Below are 9,759 nucleotides of genomic sequence, written 5' to 3'. Positions count from 1 at the left end.
AGGCCGCATTTAGGAGAATGCAAGATGGGATCAGATTCATGTTTCCGATGTGGCAAAACTGGCCACTTCATTAGAGATTGTCCTCAAGCAAGTGCTACTAGAGGTCAAGGGTCTCAAGCAAGTATCAATCAGCCTAGACATACTGCTCCAACAAGGTTGTATGCACTCACACCGGACAATATCCAAGCTGAAGAAAATGCTATTGATATCGTCACAGGTACTATACCATTATTTGGTAGTGTGGCATGTGTGTTGTTTGATTCGGGTGCTGCGCACTCATTCATTTCGTCGACCTATGTGAAGTTATGTAAGTTGAGCACTGAGCCTTTAGATCAGAACATATGCGTGGTCACCCCAATTGGTGATGCTATTACTTGTAGAAAGTATGTGGATAACTGTCCTATTGTGATAGAGGGGAAGACCTTGCCAGCAAAGCTTGCAGTATTTAGTATGTTGGGCTTCGATGTCATTCTGGGAGTGGATTGGCTATTAAAGTATAAGGCTAACATAAATTGTCGCGGGAAGGAAGTGACGTTCTGCCTTCAAGGTGTAGAAGAGTTCAAGTTCCGCGGGTCTAAAGTGCGTGCTATTCCGCCACTTCTCTCTGCCGTTCAAGTAATAAAGAGTGTCAGAGAGGGTGCACAAGCATATTTGGCTTATGTCCAAGCCAAGCCCGAAGTCAGAGCGAAGTTGGAAGACATTCCAGTGGTATGCAACTATCCAGATGTTTTCTCAGAAGTCATGGGATTGCCTCCGGATCGGGAAATTGAGTTCTCCATTGACTTGATGCTGGGAACTCAGCCTATTCACAAAGCACCCTACTGCATGGCTTTAACAGAATTGAGAGAATTAAAAGAGCAGCTTCAAGAGTTGCTTGATCGGGGCTTCATTCGCCCAAGTGTGTCACCATGGGGAGCGCCGATATTATTTGTGAAGAAGAAGGACGAGTCTATGCGGCTGTGCATAGATTACCGTGAGTTGAACAGGGTGACTATAAAAAATAAGTATCCTTTACCAAGGATCGACGACTTGTTCGATCAACTCAAGGGAGCTTCGGTATTCTCGAAGATAGGCCTTCTTTCGGGATATCATCAGTTAAAGGTGCGAGAAGAAGATGTTTCGAAGACAGCGATCCGAGCTCAGTATGACCACTATGAATTTTTGGTGATGCCATTCAGATTGACAAATGCATCGTCAGTGTTCATGGATTTGATGAATCAGGTATTCCATGAATACTTGGATTCTTTTGTGGTGGTTTTCATAGATGACATATTAGTTTACTCGGCTAATCATGTCGAACACGAAGAGCATTTGAAGACTGTGATGGAGAAGCTGAGAGAAAAGAAGTTGTTTGCCAAATTGAAGAAGTGTGATTTTTGGCTTGAAGAAGTGTCTTTCTTAGGTCATGTGGTGAATAAGAATGGACTTGCAGTTGATCCAGCGAGGGTAAAGGTTGTGGTTGAGTGGGAACGGCCTACAAGCGTTCGGGAAATTCGAAGCTTCTTGAGCCTAGCAGGTTATTACAGGAGATTCATAGAGGGATTCTCTTCATTGTCAGGGCCACTCACCGCCCTCACAAATAAGAACGCCCCATATGTATGGAGTGATGAGTGTGAAGCAAGCTTCCAAGAGTTGAAACAGAGACTAGTAATTGCACCTGTTCTTACACTACCTATGGAATCTGTTGGGTATGTTGTGTATACAGATGCGTCAAAGAAGGGATTGGGATGCGTGCTTATGCAACAAGGTCGGGTTGTGGCCTATGCCTCAAGACAATTGAAAGATTATGAGAAGAACTATCCTACTCATGACCTGGAGTTAGCAGCAGTTGTCTATGCTTTGAAGATATGGAGGCACTACCTCTATGGTGAAGAGTGTGAGATTCACACTGATCACCAAAGTCTCAAGTATATTTTCACTCAAAGAGACTTAAATATGAGGCAAAGAAGATGGCTTGAAGTGTTGAAGGACTACGACAGTAAGATGTTTTATCATCCTGCTAAAGCCAATGTGGTGGCTGATGCATTAAGCCGAAAGTCTCATGATGATGAGACCGATCCTAAAGAGCTCATGGACCAGCTGTCACAACAGTATCCTATTGCACAGATTGATGAAGTGATGACTGGTGGTCCACCAATTCTAGCAGCACTTGTAGTACAACCACAAAGTTTGGACAGAATCAGACATGCACAGGAAAATGATCTTAAGCTGCAAGATTTTATTGATAGGACCCGGCGTGGAGAAACAACTGAGTTCTATCTCACAGGTGAGGGAATGCTGAAGACTCGTATTGGGAGAACAGTTATCCCTAATAATACTGAGTTGAGAAGAGACATTCTTGATGAAGCTCATCAGACACGGTATACTGTTCACCCAAGTAACAACAAGATGTACCAAGATCTGAAGAAAAAATTTTGGTGGTGTGGCATGAAGCGAAATATTGCTGAGTACGTTGCACAGTGTCCTTCATGCCAGCTTGTGAAAGCTGAACATCAGATGCCAACTGGGCAATTTCTGCCACTCGAAGTGCCTATGTGGAAGTGGGATAAAATAACTATGGATTTTGTTGTTGGTCTACCAAGAACGCCAAACGGACAAGATGCCATATGGGTTATTGTTGACAAATTGACGAAGAGTGCTCACTTCCTTCCCATCAAAATTATAGATTCAATGGACAAACTGGTAGAAACGTATGTGCGGGAGATTGTTAGGCTACATGGAGTGCCTGTCTCCATTGTGTCGGACCGTGATCCACGGTTCACTTTGAAGTTTTGGGAGAGGTTACAAAGTGCAATGGGGTCTAAGTTGAATTTTAGCACCGCTTATCATCCGCAAACCGACAGCCAATCTGAAAGAACCATTCAGACACTCGAGGATATGCTTAGGTTGTGCGTGCTGGACTTCAAGGGAAGTTGGATACGCTACTTGCCTTTAATTGAATTTGCTTACAATAACAGTTTTCAGACGACTATTGGCATGGCACCGTATGAAGCTCTATATGGGCGCAAGTGTAGATCGCCATTGTACTGGGATGAAGTTGGCGAGAGGCAGTTGTTGGGCCCTAAATTGGTGCAAGATACAAGGGAAAAGATTGCACTCATCCGAAAGCGGATGCTCACTGCCCAAAGTCGACAGAAAAGCTATGCAGATAAGCATCGCCGCAAGCTTGAATTCGCAGTTGGTGACCTTGTGTACCTCAAGGTGTTGCCAATGCGGGGCGTATGGCGTTTTGGCAATAAGGGCAAACTCAGTCCAAGGTATGTTGGATCGTTCCAAGTGCTGAAAAAAGTAAGCCCTGTAGCGTACAAGATCGAGATGCCTCCAAGTTTGGCGAGCGTTCATGATGTCTTCCACGTCTCTCAGTTGCGGAAGTGTGTTCATGATTCATCGCATGTAATTAATTACGAGCCTCTTGATATTCAGCCTAATCTGACATATGAAGAGTTGCCCATTCAAGTGTTGGATCGCAAAGAGCAGCAGTTGAAGATCAAGACTATCCCCTTTGTGAAGATCTTATGGCGGAATCACGGTGTTGAAGAAGCCTCGTGGGAGCTTGAGCAGCAGATGCGGGATCGATATCCCTACTTGTTCGAGTAAATTCAGGTATGATCACTTGATTCATTACATTTTCACATTTTTCTTTGAGTAAATTTCATGTTTAGACGCTTGTAAAAAGACTTAAGGTCTAAATTTTGAGGGCGAATTTCTTATTAGGTGGGAGAGATGTAATGTTGAAGAAAATATCTAATTGGTTTATTAGAAAATAAATACTAATAGTGAGTCTTAGTATAGTAAACAATTAATTATAGGGGTAAGTTTTAATTGAATTAAAAATAGTGGGTTAAATAACAATTAACAAATGAGAAATTTAGAATAGTGGGAGGTTCAAAATAAAACAAAATGGGCATTTTTTGTATTTTTCCCCTTACTTTTTCCTTTCATTTTTCCCCCTGCTGCACAACACGCCCTTTCCTTTTCTTTTCTTTTTCCCTATCTCTTTCTCCTTTTACCCCTAACACATGCACACACCCTACTGCAAGAGGAATCCAACCATTGGGGTTTGTGAGGTAAATTTCTAGCATTTCTTCGTGTTTTTGTGATACCAATTGAGCTTGGAGCTAGAAAAGTATGTAGATCGTTAGAAATTTCCTTAGATTCAAATTTTAGGTTAAAATGGGTATGAGTTTCGGTTTTTGGGTGATTATTGTTAATTTTTGGGTTGTTTGTTAAGGCATTTTGTCCCTAGATGCTAAAATGTTAGGGTTTAAAGTTTTCAATGTCATTTTAATATACCAATTAATTTTTGGAGCTAGAAAGTAGTATGGATTGCTATGGTTTATGTAAATTCAAATTTAGGGTTTTTAATTTGGGGCTTTTAGGTGTTTGAACCCTAGATTATTAATTTGTGGATTAATTGCATTTAGAGTGTTAATTAATCCTAGGTTATCTATAGATTCCATGGAAAATGGGTATTTAGGGGTTTAGGTCTTAATGATAATGAGTTGTATAAAATAGATGTTTTTAATTAAAAACCTATGAGTGTTCTAAGTATTGGCCTAATTAATTAATGGGTAATAAAAGTAAACCCTAGAAATTACATAGGTTGTCATAGTGATGGGTTCTTGAGACAAGCCAAGAACTTATGTGGTGTTTAGAATTAGGGTATTTCGATTTAATTTTAATGTGTTATATCAATATTTAATGCAGTGGTACATTGCAAGGCTCATGTCGGGAATTTGTCTTTAAACCATTTACCGAGCAGTCAAAGTGAGTTTTCTACGCGTTAAGAAAAGATGTTATAATTTACGTATTTTATAGAATTGAAAAGATATGCTGATTTTATATTTAACCGACAATATGTTGATTATGTGTTTGAATGATTTCAATAATTTCTAGTATGTTGAGATATAACAATGGTGTTTATGTGATTTAAGATATGATTATGAAAACATGATTTGAGATATGTTTTGATGTTTTATTGCCTATTGGGGTTGAGATTTAAATTGTGATTTGAGAAATGACATGTTAAATTGTTTATGTTTTACGAGAAAGTATGTGTTAAAAGCATGATCATGAAATGTAAATGTATACAATGTTTGAGCATGAAGCATGATCATAGAGGTGAAAGAAATGCAGAAGACACTATAAGAATCAAGCAAGTCTCTAGCATGACATGAACGGACAAGTCCGTGAGGATAAGCCCTCGATGCTGTGAAAAGAATGATAATGACGTTATGAAGGACAAGTCCTTAGAAGGAGTGAGTTGCAAGCTCTCACTACCTCGAGGTTAGCCCCATAATGTTAAGTATGTGTACACGAAAGGATATCCTTGAAGCTGTCCGGACAAGTCCTAGAGAAATAAAAATATACATGAGCATCCATAGCATTGTTTTGTGATGTTTAAGATGTTTACATGATTATATATATTAGTTTTCATGTTAGCGTATTAATATGTATGTAAGTTTTAGTGAAAAAGAGCATATGTATATTTCTAATTGGCTAGTATGCATAAATGTTTTAAAGGCACTTAAGTTGGAATGTGCTTAGATACCTGTGTTTCCAAATGTTTGGAAACGTTTGTATCTCTGTATAGTTAGGCATGATGCCACTCTTTTTCTCCTCAGACGTACTTGTATGCTTGTGTTTTCCAAGTAGGAATGCTTGTATACGTGTATGGCTGAACTATTCTGTATAAAAGTAATATGTTGTAGATGAGCTTGTATATATGCAATTCCAAGCGGTAAATTGGAATGTTTATATATGTTCACAGCTACATAGTATGCCTTCATGTGTTTCTGGAATATCGGTGTTTACCTTATTAGCTACAATATGATTTCAAGGGAATGATTTTTATAACCAAAATGATGGCTGTTATTGTAAACGAATGATAAAATGAAATGTCGGTTATATGCGAAAACTCAATGATTATTATACTGTTGAGGTGGTGAACTCACACTTTCACCTATGCGGACGTGGCTAACGCTACGATCGTGTAGTCATTGTTTCGTTGGCTGCAGGTACACCGGATGTAGATGATGGCCTTGTAGTGTTGTGTTTGAGATATTACGACCGAAGCATATCGCGATGAATGGAATTTTGTTGGACCATGGGTAGTTCATTATTTTGTAGATTTTGTATATGGCATGTGTCACTTGTGACATGTATTTGTGATAGCCATTCTTTTATGATATAACTAATATTTGATAAGCTTTAAATAGATAGACTATTGTATGGCTCTTTTGTTGTAATTAACAGTTGATGTTTTATTGATGTGATTTTCACTGTTCAGATTATGTTTTCCGTAGCATAGAAGTTATTAGATGTCGACTCTGAATATCAGGTGCATATTAGAGCATTCTTAGTAGTCTCACCAAATTTTAATCACTAAAATAGCTAAAAATTATTTTTTTCAATTCTAGTGAGTCACTTTTTTAAAACACTCCCAGCAGCCTCACCATTTTAACTACTAACTATCACTATTCTATTTAAATAATATTTTATTTAGATTTATTTATCCTTTTTCTATTTAATTTTTTTAAATGTTTATCTTTTCTTCACGGTTATATTTTTGAATACTTATCTTATTGTAATGGTCATCATCAATATAAGGAATATCTTCAATGCAATCCCAGGTAGAAAACCTGCTATGGTAACAAAATTACCACCGAAAATTCAATGCACCCAAAGGAATATATTCTACAAGGGGGATGGCAATTAAAATGTCAAGTATGTGGAGAGGGATATTTACCTCAAAGCCAACCCATAAAGTTAACAAACATGACCAACTGACTGGCAACTGACCAAGTAAAGTATCATCTAAAATCAAGAGCACGTTTCCAATCCCAAAAAATCATGACATGATTAAAAGAATTGAATCAGTGAACAGAAAACTGTCAAAGTATACCCGACAGGATAAAGTGTAAAGAAAAGGTAGAGTAAGACCAAATAAGAAGATTGCACAATTTACCTTCGTGCAGATATATATCTATCTGCATAGTCAGTAGATTCAGTAGGAAAAGGGAGGTCTTTTGCATCGCTCTCAACTATTTTGCACTCCTTCAAGGGCTCCTTCTGCTTTAGCCTCAACAAGCTGATGAGGCGACTGATTTTTTGTATCAACGTGCTAACAATCCCCAAAGTGGTAAACCCGATTCCACCACCGACATCTAGGACTATCATATTCCGGTCATTGAGGTCAGCAGGCTCAAGTGCGTCCTCCCTCATATCCTCAGTCCAATGCCCAGGGTTTATGATATGGTCATATATACACAATTGAAAGGAATCTATAGAACCAAAATGGTTCTTGCATGTGCTGAATGAACATAGGCTGTGAAGCCGGCCCCGGAGGCAATACACTACACTTGGGTACTATGGTTCGACCCTTCGAAATCCTAGTACAAGACACCAAACCCAGCTTGGGAAAGTGCCTCCCACGAAAACCTGACCCCATAAAACCTAACCCATTTGGGGTTATTCCTCTTATGAGTGTGAGGTTTTCTGCTCCATGGAGCATTGTAGAAGCCATGAATATATCCAAAAACTGAAAACCCACAAAGGAAAACTAGTGAATTCGACTTGGGTTCAGTGACTTGATGAAAATATAGAAACCCACATGCAAATTCAACCTAAGCAGTTTTCAGTTTTAGTTTGTAACTCAGTGAGAATCATGCGCATCTGGGGTTGTGATTATTCACTAACTTCAATACAATCCCAGGTAGGAAACCTGCTATGGTGACGGCGTGGGCTCGCTATACGGTGACGTTGAGGTCGACGGGGTCGTGGTGATGAGCTTAGGGATGCTGTGCGTGAGAGTTGGGAGAAGAAAGGGAAAAAGTGTGTTGTGATCGTATGAGAGATAAATGAGAAACAAAATTAGTGAGTTTGTAAGTGAATAACACTCATCAAAATTAGTGAGTATTTCCACTCACCAAATTTTTTTGGTTAAAGTGGTGAAGCTGTTGGGAGTGGTTTTTCCGTGTTTTCATCAAATTGGCTCACCAAAAATAGTTTTTTAGCTATTTTAATGAGGCTATTAAGAATGCTCTTATGGAATGTGTACCACATGTTGGCTTTGCGACAAATAGTCGTGCTACTGTAATAATTCATTTTGTATATTTGTATATATATACAAAAAAATAGGTCGTCATACAAACAGAGTAAAAAAAATCCTTCCCCACATCATTTCTCAAAATCAAAATACTCTTCAACACTTTTGGTAGGTTGAGCATGCTTTAGATGCCTCCATTGAACTTGTAAGCTACGGGAGGGTAAGACCAGTTGAAATGCAACTGGTATATGCAACAACTGCAAAACATATAATTGCATATGAGTTGCCCTTTCCAAACTCAACCTTAAAAATTAGGGTATTTCCGAACTCAAAACGAACCCAACACAAAATTAGTGGGTTATGGTTGAGAGGTCTGATTTGTATAATTAAATGGGTCAGATTAGAGTTAGCTTATATAGTCTTATATCTATGCATCCACGCGACATTTAGGGCTGTCAATTTTTAACATGACCGGCAAACCCGACACGAAATTAGTGAGTTAAGGTTGATAGGTCTGACTTGTTTAGTTAAATGGATCGAGTTTGGGTTGACTTATATAGTCTTATATATATCAATGTCTTGATATGACTTGAATTCGACTCGTGAACACAAATTGCCACCCTAGTAAAAATGGTATCTATTGGTTTTTTCATATAGTTTTTCATTATTGAAGAGAATAAATTGGAAATAAGAAGTAAATGATGATATTAAATCACCATCTATGTCCCAAAGCTTAAGTTGATATGAAATGTGAATTTGATTAATATTTTAATACTTCCTCTCATGTATGGATTTAAATTCTCCTTTAATAAGTGAGGCTCAACCAGTGAAATATTTAACTTAAATGAGTGTTTAACTGTAGAGTTGGGTTTGAACTCGAGACCTCATACTGTGTTAAATTATCACTTATACCAAAAGTTTAAGCTAATAAGAAAGATAAATTTAATCATTTAATTAAAATTCTATCCCGTGCTTTTGAAAACCACATTTCAAATAAATAAACGCCTGGCTTAATGACTGACAGGCATTATGCCTGGAAGTGTAAATATGGAGTAATGCTCAGGTGTTACTCCAGTGTTTGTTCCTCCCCATCAATGGGGGTGATGCTATATATAGCCTCCCATTGGATGAGTTAAGATATCGGATCACTTTTCAGCAATTTGAATCAGAATTTGAATGATTCTCATACTCTCTATCTCACTGTATTTTTGAGTGCTCTTAGATTCTAGGCCTTGTGAGTATTACTCTAGTAATTCTAGTAGTGTGCTCCACCGCAAGGAGAAAAGAAAACTATTGGAGGATCATTTGGAACAACCAACTGCAGCAGTACAAGTGAGGTACTAATATTTTAATTCCTTTGTTCAGTTCAATTTTCCAACAAGCAACAATGAGTTTTATACACACCCTAAAAAGGCCTTATGTTAACAAACAGAAATAGCTAGTTAAAGGACCACAAAACCTCTGTTCTTTACCAAACATTCTCTTCTATAACTTACAAGAGGACTCTGAGATGACATGAGATACAGCAGCAACATCAACCATGGTCCCTCTCTCTTTCTCAAATATAGATGTTTGGCCTAAAACTGAAGTGATTCTGGGCTGCAATATGAGCAAGGATGAAGGGATCCATGTCATTCTCATTCCTCCTGAACCGGCCTTTTTTCCCTGCAGACTTCAAGAAGAGCTCCTCACAGTAAACGGTACAAAGAGGT

The 9,759-nt window shown here is 38.4% G+C and overlaps 1 pseudogene; it reads right to left on the bottom strand.

Moving 5' to 3' along the window:
• Positions 1-6,963: 6,963 nt before the first annotated feature.
• LOC133859243 (2-methyl-6-phytyl-1,4-hydroquinone methyltransferase, chloroplastic-like) lies at positions 6,964-7,604 on the bottom strand (annotated as a pseudogene).
• Between the last annotated feature and the right edge of the window lie 2,155 nt (positions 7,605-9,759).

The sequence above is a fragment of the Alnus glutinosa genome, chromosome 2, assembly GCF_958979055.1.
Source record: "Alnus glutinosa chromosome 2, dhAlnGlut1.1, whole genome shotgun sequence".
In the NCBI taxonomy this organism is placed as follows: domain Eukaryota; kingdom Viridiplantae; phylum Streptophyta; class Magnoliopsida; order Fagales; family Betulaceae; genus Alnus; species Alnus glutinosa.
Note: the sequence above shows the minus strand (reverse complement) of the source record. Positions and strands in the feature narration are given on the sequence as shown.